At 49.2% G+C, this 12,133-nt stretch overlaps 1 long non-coding RNA gene across 1 annotated transcript in view; it reads left to right on the top strand.

The window, feature by feature from the left end:
* The window catches only part of LOC117201274 (uncharacterized), a 129,657-nt gene extending 120,149 nt beyond the window's left edge, over nucleotides 1-9,508 (top strand). Inside the window, exons 3-6 of the long non-coding RNA XR_004483264.2 lie at nucleotides 1,771-1,931; nucleotides 2,671-2,795; nucleotides 3,231-3,779; nucleotides 9,130-9,508. This is a non-coding gene — a long non-coding RNA (uncharacterized LOC117201274). The remainder of the gene's footprint in view (nucleotides 1-1,770; nucleotides 1,932-2,670; nucleotides 2,796-3,230; nucleotides 3,780-9,129) is intronic.
* The last annotated feature ends 2,625 nt before the right edge of the window (nucleotides 9,509-12,133 follow it).

Below are 12,133 nucleotides of genomic sequence, written 5' to 3'. Positions count from 1 at the left end.
TCCTTAAGAATCCCTCAGCAAAGGTGCTACAGTGAGCACACATTGTTTTATTTCCACATACGCTTGATCTAAGCACAGTGAGCAGCTCTGAATTTTCTAGTATGTTTTCAAATCTCAGAGGTCTAAGCTGTCTTATGTGTTTCTTCATCAAGTTTAAGCATATTAAGATAGTTCCTGAATACAACAGTCTCATCCTAGGACACATTCCAGTGCCTAGCGTGGGGGTCTTAATTATAACCAGCTGTGCTATCTTCCCAAACTTCTACACACCCTAAGGTAGGGCTTCTCAATCATCTTGGTGCTTAGTTACCAGGGAAGCTTGTTCACATGCAGATTCCTGGGCCCTATCCAGGTAGTGATTCAGGAGAACGTTGGGGATAAGCCCAGGAATGTGCCCTTTAAAGGAGTCAACCAGGTAAATCTGATGCAGAGGATGGATTCACGGTCAACATATTGAGAAAATCTGTGCAGTTGTCTTAGGGTTTGAGACAAATGTGCAGAGGGACCTCTTTACTCACTCAGCTAAATTTATAGAGCATATACTATGTGTCCATCTGTGATAGGTAGAGGGGATACCGCGGTGGACCAAGGCTGTTCTTATGAAACTTAGGTAAGCAAATAATCACACAAATGAACGTAGAACGGCTTCAGCGACCAACGGCACAAAGAAGAGTTACACGGTGCCATGAAAACTCGTGGCTAAGATGTTTTCCCTAGTTTCAGACATCTGGGAAGTCTTCCCCTGAAAGCTCAGTAGGTGTTACCTAGCCAAAAGGGGAGAGATAAACCCTCCAGACACAGAGGGACTAGCGTGTGTAAAAGCCTTGAGGCCAGAGGAAGCTTGGAAAGTGTGAGGAGCTGCCAGAAGTTACCCTGTGGACTCAATAACGTGTGGTCCAATGTTGGCCAACCCCAATCAGGACTTCAAAACTAACATGCCATCCTTTCAGAAGGCTGATGAAACTGAAGAATTATTGATTTGCTGGAAGTGGCTCTTAATTTGCAACCAGATGTGACCTGCTCTAAGACCCATCGTCAGTTAACGGGCTAAAACTGGCAGGGCGGCTGGCATGCTGGGTCTGGATAAGTCACACACCCTGTGCCACCACAACTCATACTAAGATTAGGCAACAGCTATCTAAATCCCACAGCCCCCAGAGAGGCTGGAGGAGATTGAATCCACTGTTGCCATAGGAAGTAGAGAAAGGAGATGGGGGCAGAATATCAACAGATCCAGCCTTTGCCAATAGGGCAGAGTCACAGATCATGCCCATAGCACAATCTATATGCATCTGTTTTCTGCACGCTCCTTTTGAGATCTTTTCCAGCCGTGCTCCCCTGCTTCTTCCAGAGCCACTTCCTCTGATCCTGGTGACCTGGACTTTTCTAATGGTTTGCTCTTACAATGGCTCGCCTTTCTTACCACAAAAGAAAGAGATTTGATATTCTCATTGGACAACATAGATAATGGCAGCCATCCCAGGATTTGTATTTTGAAAAAGGTCTGGAAAATACTAACTCAAAAGAACAAATCAATATGTGTCAAATTCCTCTGTGTCATTGTGGTGGAGACAGGGATAGACCCTATAATTTTTAGCTGGGCCCATGGTGCCCAAAATAAAGACTATATTTCTCATCTTTCCTTATAGCCAAGTATTGCCCTGAGGCCAAATTCTGACCAGTGAGATGGGAGCAGGCACGCCGTGTTACCGCTGCCAAAGGGAAGTTGGCACTTACATCTTTCCTTTTCTTCTTTGTCCTCTCTTCTAGCCTGGCTGGGAAGACTGCCGTCCTAGGCACCATTTTGGCCCATGAGAGCACGGGCCACATAGGAGGGATAGTAAAAAGGGAAGCTGGAAGAGGCCCAAATCCCTAAGGATGTAACAGAATACAGCCATGTCCCCATTCCTGGACTGCTTTCCTCTGGACTTGTAAGTGAGAGGGAAATAAATCCTATGTTGTTGAGGCCATGGTTATTTTGGGCTTCCGTTACTCACAGCCATACCTAACTCCAACTGGTAAAACCATCATGGAAGATTTTTCTTTCTTTTCTTTTTTTCTTTTTTAATGGAGGATCACAGTGAAGTTGCTTCTTGGGGTCCCTCAAATGTAGGCAACAATATTCTCCATCTTCATGTGTGGCTGCTTCTTCAGGCCAACCCAAGCTGAATTATAAGATGGAAAATGAACATGGACTAGGGGCACGAGGCCTTGGTCTGAAGCCCGTCCAGCCACAAGCTCTCCGGCTATTTTCTCTCACTGGGCTTCTGCTTCTTCATCTGAAAAATAACCTCTAAGTTCCCTTACAAATCGTAGAGTTTCTAAGACCAGGCATGCTAGGCCTCCCCCAAGCCTTGTGCCTACTCTGCCTGTCAAGGGAAATTGCTATCAGGATGAAGAGTTTTCACCTAACCAACAACAGGTTGTGTTTTTAAAGTCTATCATTACTTGTTTAGAACTTGCAACACAGTTTTCCACAGGTCTATAATGTACATGAAGTTTAGGGTCTCGAGCAAACTCCAGAAAGAGATTTAATCAACTTTCCGTTCAGCTGTAGTGCGGGGAGAGTCAGGGAACCAAAACAATATGTAAAAGATTGGTGTGGGGGGAAAAGTGCTCAATTTCAAATTGGAGGAGGGACAGAAATGTCTTTTCCTTCACCCTTGGCAGAGAAGACGACACACACCCTCCCTCAGCCCCGTGTTCTGCTGGGGAGAATAATCACCTCAGAGTAACAGCGCTTCCCTTTCACATCCAGATTCCTATGAAATGAGAAAATGGGAGTCTCAACAAACGTAAGAACACCAAGGGGGGAAAGTGGCAGGGGGCGGTGGCGGTGGTGGTGGTGGGATGAATTGGGCGATTGGGATTGACATGTATACCCTGATGTGTATAAAATGGATGACTAATAAGAACCTGCTGTATAAAAAAATAGATAAAATTTAAATGATAAAAAAATAAAAAATAAGTTAAAAAAAAAGAAAATGGGAGTCTCAGTAGGTGTCAAATATGACACCTATGAGACTGCTGCCTGGTTTTCTTCAGTCTAATTCTGATTTCATTTGAAAACTTTGTCCTGCAGAGAAAAGAAAGGCCATTTTCTGGGAATGTCCAGATTCCCTTAAGTAGATATTATGCAGAAGCCCTGGGAGAGGTAAAGGGAGGAAGGGTGCTCTCTTTTAAGGAAATTATGCCTTATGGTAAAGTCTGACTTTTCCTGTTGGTCGCAGTGGCACAGAGCCTAGGCATCACCCAGTTCAACCAAGGGAGTTCAGCAATGAAGACGCAATGAGGACAGACCTGATTTCATACGCTGGAGGAACGGAAGCAGTATCTTTTTCTTCCTACCCTGATGAACGTCAGAGTGTTGGGAATGAAGTCACACTTCTCCGATGGACTCTGATCTGCTCCGCTCTTTTTCTTCCTGTAGAAAGGGCAGTCCAGACCCTTTACCTCTAAGTCTCATCTTTTCTCTATTAAAAAAAATCTTTGTCCCAGGCATTCCTTCCATCTACCCTTCCTAACCATAGCCCACATTTCCATGTCTTTGCACAAGCTTCCCCCCCGCTTGCCATGCCCTTCCCCTCACTTCCCCTCACAGGCTAACTCTTCCTTGCACAGATGCCACCATCTGCAGGAAGCCTTCCCAGCTCTCAGGAGGTCCCTCTCTTGTGTTCTCTCCTAGCACCCTTGGCAAGTATCAGGCTGTCCCCACATGAGAGAATAAGCTGCTTGACCATCTCGACTCTCTGGTGACCAGCAAAGTGACCCAGCACACGGTAAGGTTACCGATATTCAATGAATGAGTGTTCCTTCTTTTCTGCTTCTTCTCACAGGGTTGTTGGAATCCTGTTCAGGGCCCACCTCTTCCCAAAGGGGTATCTCTCATCTCTAAATTCCTATTGTTCCTCTTGTTTGTGGTATCCATTGTGGGACATGATCATTTACTACCCTGCATTGTTGTCTGCTCATTCCCGTGTATCTGGCCTCACTGACTCGATTGTCTGCTGCTAAAAGGTCCAGACATCATCTCTGTCTTTTGTGACTCCCTCGGTTTCTAAGGCTATGCTATATACACAGTAGGCAATCGATGAATGGTTGATGAATAAGTACATGAATCCAAGACAGGCTTCTTTAAATTGTGACCCAATGAGACTTACATTATCTCGGAGAGCTTTTGACATGTACAAAAAATAAGAAGAAGCTTTACATGATTCCACCCATTTGGTGCCACGAGGTGTGCTTGCACTTTCTATATGTCCACATCTTCCTTCTGAAGAGGCAGTTAGGCCTAGTGGTTCAGAGCACAGGCTCTGGAAACAGGCTGCCTGGCTCTGAATGTGGGCTTCCCTCTTGCTAGCCTTAGGGATCTAATCTACATGAGAGACTTAGTTGCTCTGTTTGTAAAATGAAGATATAACAATAATAGGAGTGTATTAGTCAGGGCTCTTCAGAGAAGCAGAACCAATAGGATATATATAGATATATCTATAAGAGGAGGTTTATTATAGGAAGTGTCTCACTCTGTTTTGGAGGCTGAAAAGTCCCATGATTTGCCATCTGCAAGCGGAGAACCAGGAAAGCCAGCGGTAAGTCAGTCTGAACTCAAAGGTTTAAGTCCCAGTCTGAGTCTGAAAAACCCTAGAACCTAGAGCACCAGTGTCTGAGGGCCGGAAAAGATAAATGTCCCATTCAAGCAAAGAGAAGGAGTTTGCCCTTCCTCTGCTTTTTTTTTCTACTCAGGCCCTCAACGTGCTGGACAATGCCCACCTGCTTTGGTGTGGGTGACCCTCTTTACATAGTCTACTGATTCAAATACTAATCCCTTCCAGAGATACCCTCACAGACACATCCAGAATAATATTTTACCAGCCATCTGGGCATCCATTAGTCCAGTCAAGTTGACATGTAAAATTAACCATCATAGGACTTACCTCATGAAGTTGTTAAACAGGTACTATAGAGTAGAAAAGGTAATCCATATTGAATACTTGGCATAGTGTCTGACTTATCATGTTTGATAAACACAGTTATTATTAGCCAGTGTAGCTTCTAATATGATGACAGAAGCCTTAAAGGGAACAAGAGCTCTTGGGAAAGCCAGGGCTCAGTCATCCTGGTCATCATTCCACTCATTTATGTGTTACTGTGAGGAAAGACACAGCAATAACTTTTGAAACCAGGAAGTCGAGCACCTTGGCAGGTAGTGTCATGTCATGTGACTGGACAGAAGGCCATCTGGTACTCAGGATGCATTTCTAAAACTCCAGCAAAGGGGGCCTCCTACCCTCAATGATCGGTGGGTGCAATGCCATGTGGATGGTAGGTAGGAAAGACTGAATGTTATCATTCATTAAGGCAAAAATCAAGCTGTTAGCTCGTTACGATACAGATGCTGCAAACAGCCCTTTTGCCTAAAGGATCTGCTTCTTGAGAGTATAAAATCCTTCTCATTACTCGCTGTAGAAATGAGTATAAATTAAATTGTAATCTAGTTTATACAATTTTTTTGCATTTTTCGCATGTTTTGCATCTGTCTCCCAGCTCCTTCTCAAAGTAAAATAAACGCAAAACGGTCTTTTTTCACTTCTCCCCTTTGGTTTGATTCCTACAAAGTAGCCACATTAAAATGCAATCTTGCTAGAATGGTGTGGAAAGTTACAGTACCTCAAAAAGAAAAAAGATCTGGCAAATTTTCTAGGGTGTATAAGGTCCTTTGTTCTACGCGTTTGTTTGCCTACCTGTCTGCCTGCCTATCTGGGCGTGTGCGTCTGTCTCATGCCAGCCAACAGCTATGCAGCCCTTTCAACCAGCAGGAGCCACATGGGGGGTGGGGGGCGGGGAGGAACTGAGGCCAAGATGGTCAATGCTGAGGTTTCCCAACAACCTCTGACCTGTGAAAACGGGATCTGTGCCAACCTGACTCCCCCACCTGGATTAAGACTGAGAGCAAAGAAAGCTGTTGCCAGTTAGCAATGGGAACTGCAGCTTCAGGACCATGAGAAATGTAGGACCATAAAAGCCTTAGCCAGCTGACCTGCCTGTGGGCCAAAACTGGGCACTGGGGGCCGCTGAGGAAGTCAGGTGGTGGTGAGAAAGCCTGCAGAATGCCACTGAGTCACTTCAATGGGGACGCTAGAATAAAGACCTCCAGACTCTGGCCCAGCACCTGCCCAGAACAGTCCCTTCAAGGTCAGCCTTTGCAGCATTTTTCCCTGGAGCCCAGGGACAGGTGTCGCCCTGCCCTGACTGCTCCATGTGTAGCCATTTTCCTTGAGCTAGACTTCAAGGGGAGGGAGTGTCTCTGTTTTTTTGGCAAGAGCTTTTTCTAAAACATTTATCTGACTTCAGTGTTAAAAAGGCCTAGCTCATAGGGGCTTCCCTGGTGGTGCAGTGTTTGAGAGTCCGCCTGCCGATGCAGGGGACACGGGTTCGTACCCCGGTCTGGGAAGATCCCACGTGCCGTGGAGCGGCTGGGCCCATGAGCCATGGCCGCTGAGCCTGCGCGTCCAGAGCCTGTGCTCTGCAACGGAAGAGGCCACAACGGTGAGAGGCCTGCGTACCGCAAAAAAAAAAAAAAAAAAAAGGCCTAGCTCAATAAAACCATGAAGGCATAGTGTTGGGAGGATAGTAATTGATTAAAAAAATGATAGTGTCCTGATCACAATCCAAAATGATCTCCACTGGACTCTGCGCTCCTTGGAACCAGGGTACTTGCTTTAAAAAAGGACACCAACAAATGGGAAATTGCGCAGGGGAAAGGAGTTAGTATGATGAGGAGGTCAGAAACCAGCTCCTACATGAACTGAAGAAACTGGGGGCTTTTTACTGTGAAAGGTATCAATATACGTAGAGCGGACACATTGAAGATGCACCCGACTTGCATCCTGTCCCTTGAAGGAGAGAACCAGAATTGGGCAGGAGTTACAAGGAGCTAGGTTTTAGTTCAGAGTTTCCCAACAGTGGAACGTTCCACTGCAGGGGAGGGAGGACGCAGCCCCTGGAGCTGTTCAACTAGAGGCTAGTTGACCTTATCTCCAGGAGAAGGGATTCTGGACTCAGGGACTTCTGACATTACTTTCAGAAGCACTATACACAGTGAATTCATCCATGATGCCTCTCCAATTGAGGACCTGCCTGCCAGGTCCTCAGTTAAGGAGCAGAAAGAAGTTGAAAATTAAGCAGACCGTAAAATAGACATTCCCTCTCATCCCTGGAAGACTTCAAGCAAGTGGTCCAGTAAAAAAAAGGATCATAACATGCCCCAGATTCTCATCCCATCTATACATGTCCCCAAGGCCAATTAGACCATGCCTCTCTGACAGTAAAATGCTGCAATGGGACCTCCCCTCACTGAGCTTAGGCTCTCAGAGGGGTGTCCACTTGTCACCTTTTAAGTAGATGGAAAATACAGGAAAGGAATTTTATTTTCTAAAGCCTAGGATGCGCTGGCTGGCACCAGGCATTTTTCCAAGATAAAAGAAAATTCAACCTCTTGCCCCGCACTGGGGAAGTACAAAGGAACAAGTAAACTCTGAAAGCTCTAGGGATAGTTTAGCAGTACATCTCCCAGACCTTCATTCCTTACTGCCCACCACATCAGGAATATTTGTAGAGACCGTGAACCTCTGTGGTCCTGCCAGAACAAACAAACAAAAACTCATGTTCTCTGTGTCCTCTTCTCTCTACTGTGGTCACCTCCACCATCTACACACCTAATAGCAACTTGACGGAGGACAGGGGTGGTGGAGAGAAAACAGGCAAGTCTCATTCCACCATGCACGCTTTCTGGACTTAAGTTTCCTGACTTACCAGTTAGGAAACAGTGTAACAGAAAGCAACTTTTGGAAGTCTGCCTGCTAGGGCCTGGTGACCAAGGTGACACAGGTAACTTGCCACTTCTTCCACTGATGTCAGGAACAGACCCAAATGGGTCTTGCTTAAAAAAAAAAAAAAGAAAAAAAATCCTTTTTCATTATTTTCTTACTATGTTCTCAACCAGGACAAGAATTCAATTCCAGACCCATTGAAACAGCAAAGTGCCCGAATGACCTTAAATGAAAGTAATGGAGGGATATTTCTATATGTCCGCATTCAGGGTCTCAGAACCATTCCAGAGAGTGTTTTCCTATTAAATACGCAGAGTCCATGGTGAGGCACAGAAGGATGTCTTGTGGAACACTCGGGTTGCTATGATGGATGGTCAAGGTGCTCAGCCTGGGGCTGGGTGGGCTGTGTGGGGTGTTAGGCAAGCATCCACCCGTGTCCCTGCCACTGTGAGCAGTCCGGGGCCATTGCTCAGTGCTTCTCTCTCCCAGACCTTGGCCTTCATTGCAGAGCTGTGCATTCTTGCCGCTTTCCATTGCGAACAGAGGCTGCCGTTCAGCCATTTTCCTCAACGCTGCATACAGTTTCTGCTGCCAGGATGAGTCACCCTGCAACACATACCCTCACCCCCTCCACTCTGGATTTCAAATACTCTAGGCCTGGCCGAACAGAACCCTGCTGTCCGTGAGCATGTGCGTGAACTTGGGATGGGCAGGCTCAGCCCTCCTGAGTCCTCTGCAGAGCAGACTGTGTTATGTTTGCCCAAGGGGTTCAGAGAGCCAATAGCCTGGGGGCGGTTCTATTTTTCAGGTCTGGATCTCCCTCACGCAGCCTGCCAAGCTGCAGCCTCTCTTTTACAGGCAGGTAAACCTCCATGTTAGCCTCCGTGATCTTGAGCAGAAGTAGCTGACAGCCTGGGGTTGATTGGTTCTGCCTCTTCTCCCAGCCCGGCTTCTGACTGGGTCATGTTGCTACAAACTAGACCGCCCTTTCCTGCTTTTATCTCTGGACCCCTATCTCTGCACCCTGGGTAGATTCTGCTTCAATGTGCATCTGGTTGTTTCCCCCGCTTGGACAGAGGTCCCTAACCTTCCTCCACTCCTCGCTGCTGCCATCCCTGCTCTCGGCTTCCCCTCTCTCCACACCCCCTCCCCCCAGCAGCAGTCTCAGGCAGAACAAGCCACAGTACTCCAGCACTATTCCACTTCCCTAGCCTGCACAGAAAAAGAGATTGAAAAATTGTTCTTTTCACCCTGACCGTTGAAACTGGGCTGAAGAATTCCTTCTTCCTTCTTTCTGCAGAGAAACACCAGACCTCCATAGACACAGACTGAACGGCTTTCTGAGTTCCTTGTGGTCCACCCCTCCCCCCCGTCACACCCCAGCCACACGCTCCACCTGCCAGAAGCACCCCTCCCTCTGGAGACCCACACGTTCTCCGCTTTCAACCTGCTGCTACAGCACCCTGCGCTGAAGGGGCCTCAGAACACAAGCCCAGCCCAGCAAAGCCCAAAGGGACATGGTGTGCTCAAGTTATTCATTACTCAAGTTAGAGGAGGTCACAGAGCAGGAAGCACACTGGAAAGCAAGGTGAAAGGTGGCATGGAGGGTGGGGGATTAGTCAGGGTGACCTTCTAAGGGAATTCAGAGCCTGGCAGGAGGGCGTATCAGAGTGGGAAGGTCCTAGCAACAGCCCCAAGGTTAGACAAGGTCAAATGGAAACTGCTAATTATAATTAAGCTACCTACTTTATAGCTCTTGTTATGCACCAGGCACTGTGCTTAGTGCTTCCCACAACTACCATTTAATCCTTGCAACAATGTATCACTCCGATTTTACAACTGAGAGAATGGTCCTGCAGAGAACAAGTGACTTGCTCAAGGTCACACAGCTAGTGAGTACTGAAGCTGGGAGACCGAGTGCAGGTCTGTCTTGCCCTTCATCAGGTTGCTCTTTTTGGTGACACGGTTAGATGAGTGAAACAATTCTAGATGGTCTACAGTGGAAGGTGGAGTTTGAATCTGGTTCCCATAGAGATCATGCTCTCCAGGGGCAATACCAGGTTTGGGTGGAAACATGGAGGTTCTTTTAAGCCAAGGGGAGGTTGGTTTAGAATGAGATGCTACTGTGAAGGCATGACCCTCGAAGCTTGTCAGAACCCAGCAAGAGTTTACATGCAGGGGAGGGAGAATGAGCAAAGCTGGGGAGGTAAAATTTGAGGGGGGGGGGTGTGTATCCCCCAGAGGAAGATAGCAGGTCAAGGACAACAGGAAAAGGTCATCCTTGCCAGACACAGGATCAGACCAATTGGCATTTGCCATAGCTCTAGAGAGCTAGGGTAGGACACTGCTTTTTTAAGAAAAAAAGATTTTTTTGAAAAAAACCTGGCAATGTGAGCCTTTCTCTGCATACTTCGTTGTACTACCTACTTCTACTGGAAAAGAGAGAAGGGGAGGGGAGAGAAAGAGAGAGAGAGGGGGAGGGAGAGAGGGAGGGGAATATAGGTGTGGGGATGTGAAGGGTGGGAAAGGGGAGTATGCACAAAGGCGGGCTCCACGCCCTCCCTCAAACCCCTCACCCCTTCCCATCCCACCTTTCCCTCCACTCATCCTTTTTTGCTGATTCCGCTCACAAGTTTTCCTCTGTCTTACACATAGGGGGCACTCAATATAACACATGCCCTTCCCAGTGACCTGTCCTGCTGGAAACTCCTCCATAAGGTAGCTTCTGTTGGGAGGGGACTAGGGGCATCATATCTGCAGGTGCAGCCTCTTCCTGAAGTTCTACCACCAACTTGGGGCTTTTCCAACATAAACACTGCAGGGGCAAAGCAGGGGGTGGCTTCCTTTCTCAACACTGCAGTTCTCAAGGTTGCCCTTGACCCAGCCCTACATGTAGCAGCCCCTTGGGGGCTGGGTGGCTGGGTGGCTGCTTCTGCATTTCAGGAATTTTCAGGTTTGCCCAGGTCTGGTAGGTGGGCCTTGAGAAGGATTAGTGGGAAAGAGCTCATATTACATCAGTTCAAGGTTGTCCTTAGACCTGCCAGGTTCACCTTGGTGACAGAAAGGTGACCCCCGACAAGCATCCCCTGTATTGGCTTTCTGGATATGGGGAGGGGAAATCTCCTTTTCCAGGATGGGCTATGTTGCTCCCTGGGGATGAGACCTCTCTGCAGTGACTGAAGAGGCGCCCCTGCTGATTTCTGCTGTGTCACTCCCTTGAGAGGGGCGTGTGAAGCTGTTCAGGTGTTTAGCGGAGGGGGATGAAACCAAGGAGTTTGGGTTTTCAGGCACAGGGGATAAAGGAGGGGAAGCGATAAAGGGTACCAGGACTGCCCTGCACCTTCTCGCCATCTGAGCTGGGTTTCCCCGTATCCTGTTTGGCCCCAGGCATTTTATAGAAGAACAAAGTGGTCGGTACTCCCGAAGGGGCATAAAACCACGTCCGTGATAATACCAGCCACCGATTCGGCGCCAAGGGGAGTCCTCGGTGGCTGGGTCACGTGCAGACATTGTCGCCCGGGTCTAGACTGGTGTGAGCCGCCAGGCAGTGCGACTGGTTTCCGAAGGAAAGACTCACTGGGGGCTGGCGGCTCGGCCTCCTACACCTCCCACCCCTTCCGAACCCCGGATCCGGGCTGCCGCCCTGGGTGGGTTTGGCAATCGTCCTGCTTGAGGTGGTTCAGGCCGCCCACAGGGAGCACAGCCCGGCAGTCACGAGCCGGGGCTGCCGGCTGGGCTGGCCTAGAAGGAGAGGGACGGGCCGGAACTGCAACCGCAGGGGCTGGGAGCGCGGAGGGGGCGGCAGGTGCAGGAGCGGAGAGGCGGGGCGGAGCTGGGCAGAGTCGCCGACTCTCAGGCGTCCCGGAGTGACCTTCCCCCACCCGGCCAGGGCCTAGAAGGGGTGGACCTGCGGCGGAAGGAGGCCGGGAGCGCACGAGAGGGACCGGATCAGGACAGCCGGGCCGGGGTCCCCGAGCGTCTGCCGGGCGCCGGGCGACGCAGGTGCCGGGCACCTCACTAAAGAAAGAGCGAGTATGCGCCCAGCCCGGAGCGAGGGAGGGGGGCTGCGTGTTGCTGCCGGGGGGCCGCTCGCCGTTCCCCCGGCCCCTCTCCGCGCCCCCGCTCTCCAGCCCGCCCCTCACGCCGCCGCTCCGGCTCCTTTGTGCCGGCCCCGCGCCTGCCCCTTCGAGCCCTAGGCCCCTCCCCTTCCGCGCCGGCGATTGGCCCGCCGGGCCGCTAGTGGGCGGGGCGCCCGGCCGCCTAGGCGCGGTATATAGTAAAGGTAGGGCATGCGCCCTTAGCCA

This window comes from Orcinus orca, chromosome 1 (assembly GCF_937001465.1).
Source record: "Orcinus orca chromosome 1, mOrcOrc1.1, whole genome shotgun sequence".
In the NCBI taxonomy this organism is placed as follows: Eukaryota; Metazoa; Chordata; class Mammalia; order Artiodactyla; family Delphinidae; genus Orcinus; species Orcinus orca.
Note: the sequence above shows the minus strand (reverse complement) of the source record. Positions and strands in the feature narration are given on the sequence as shown.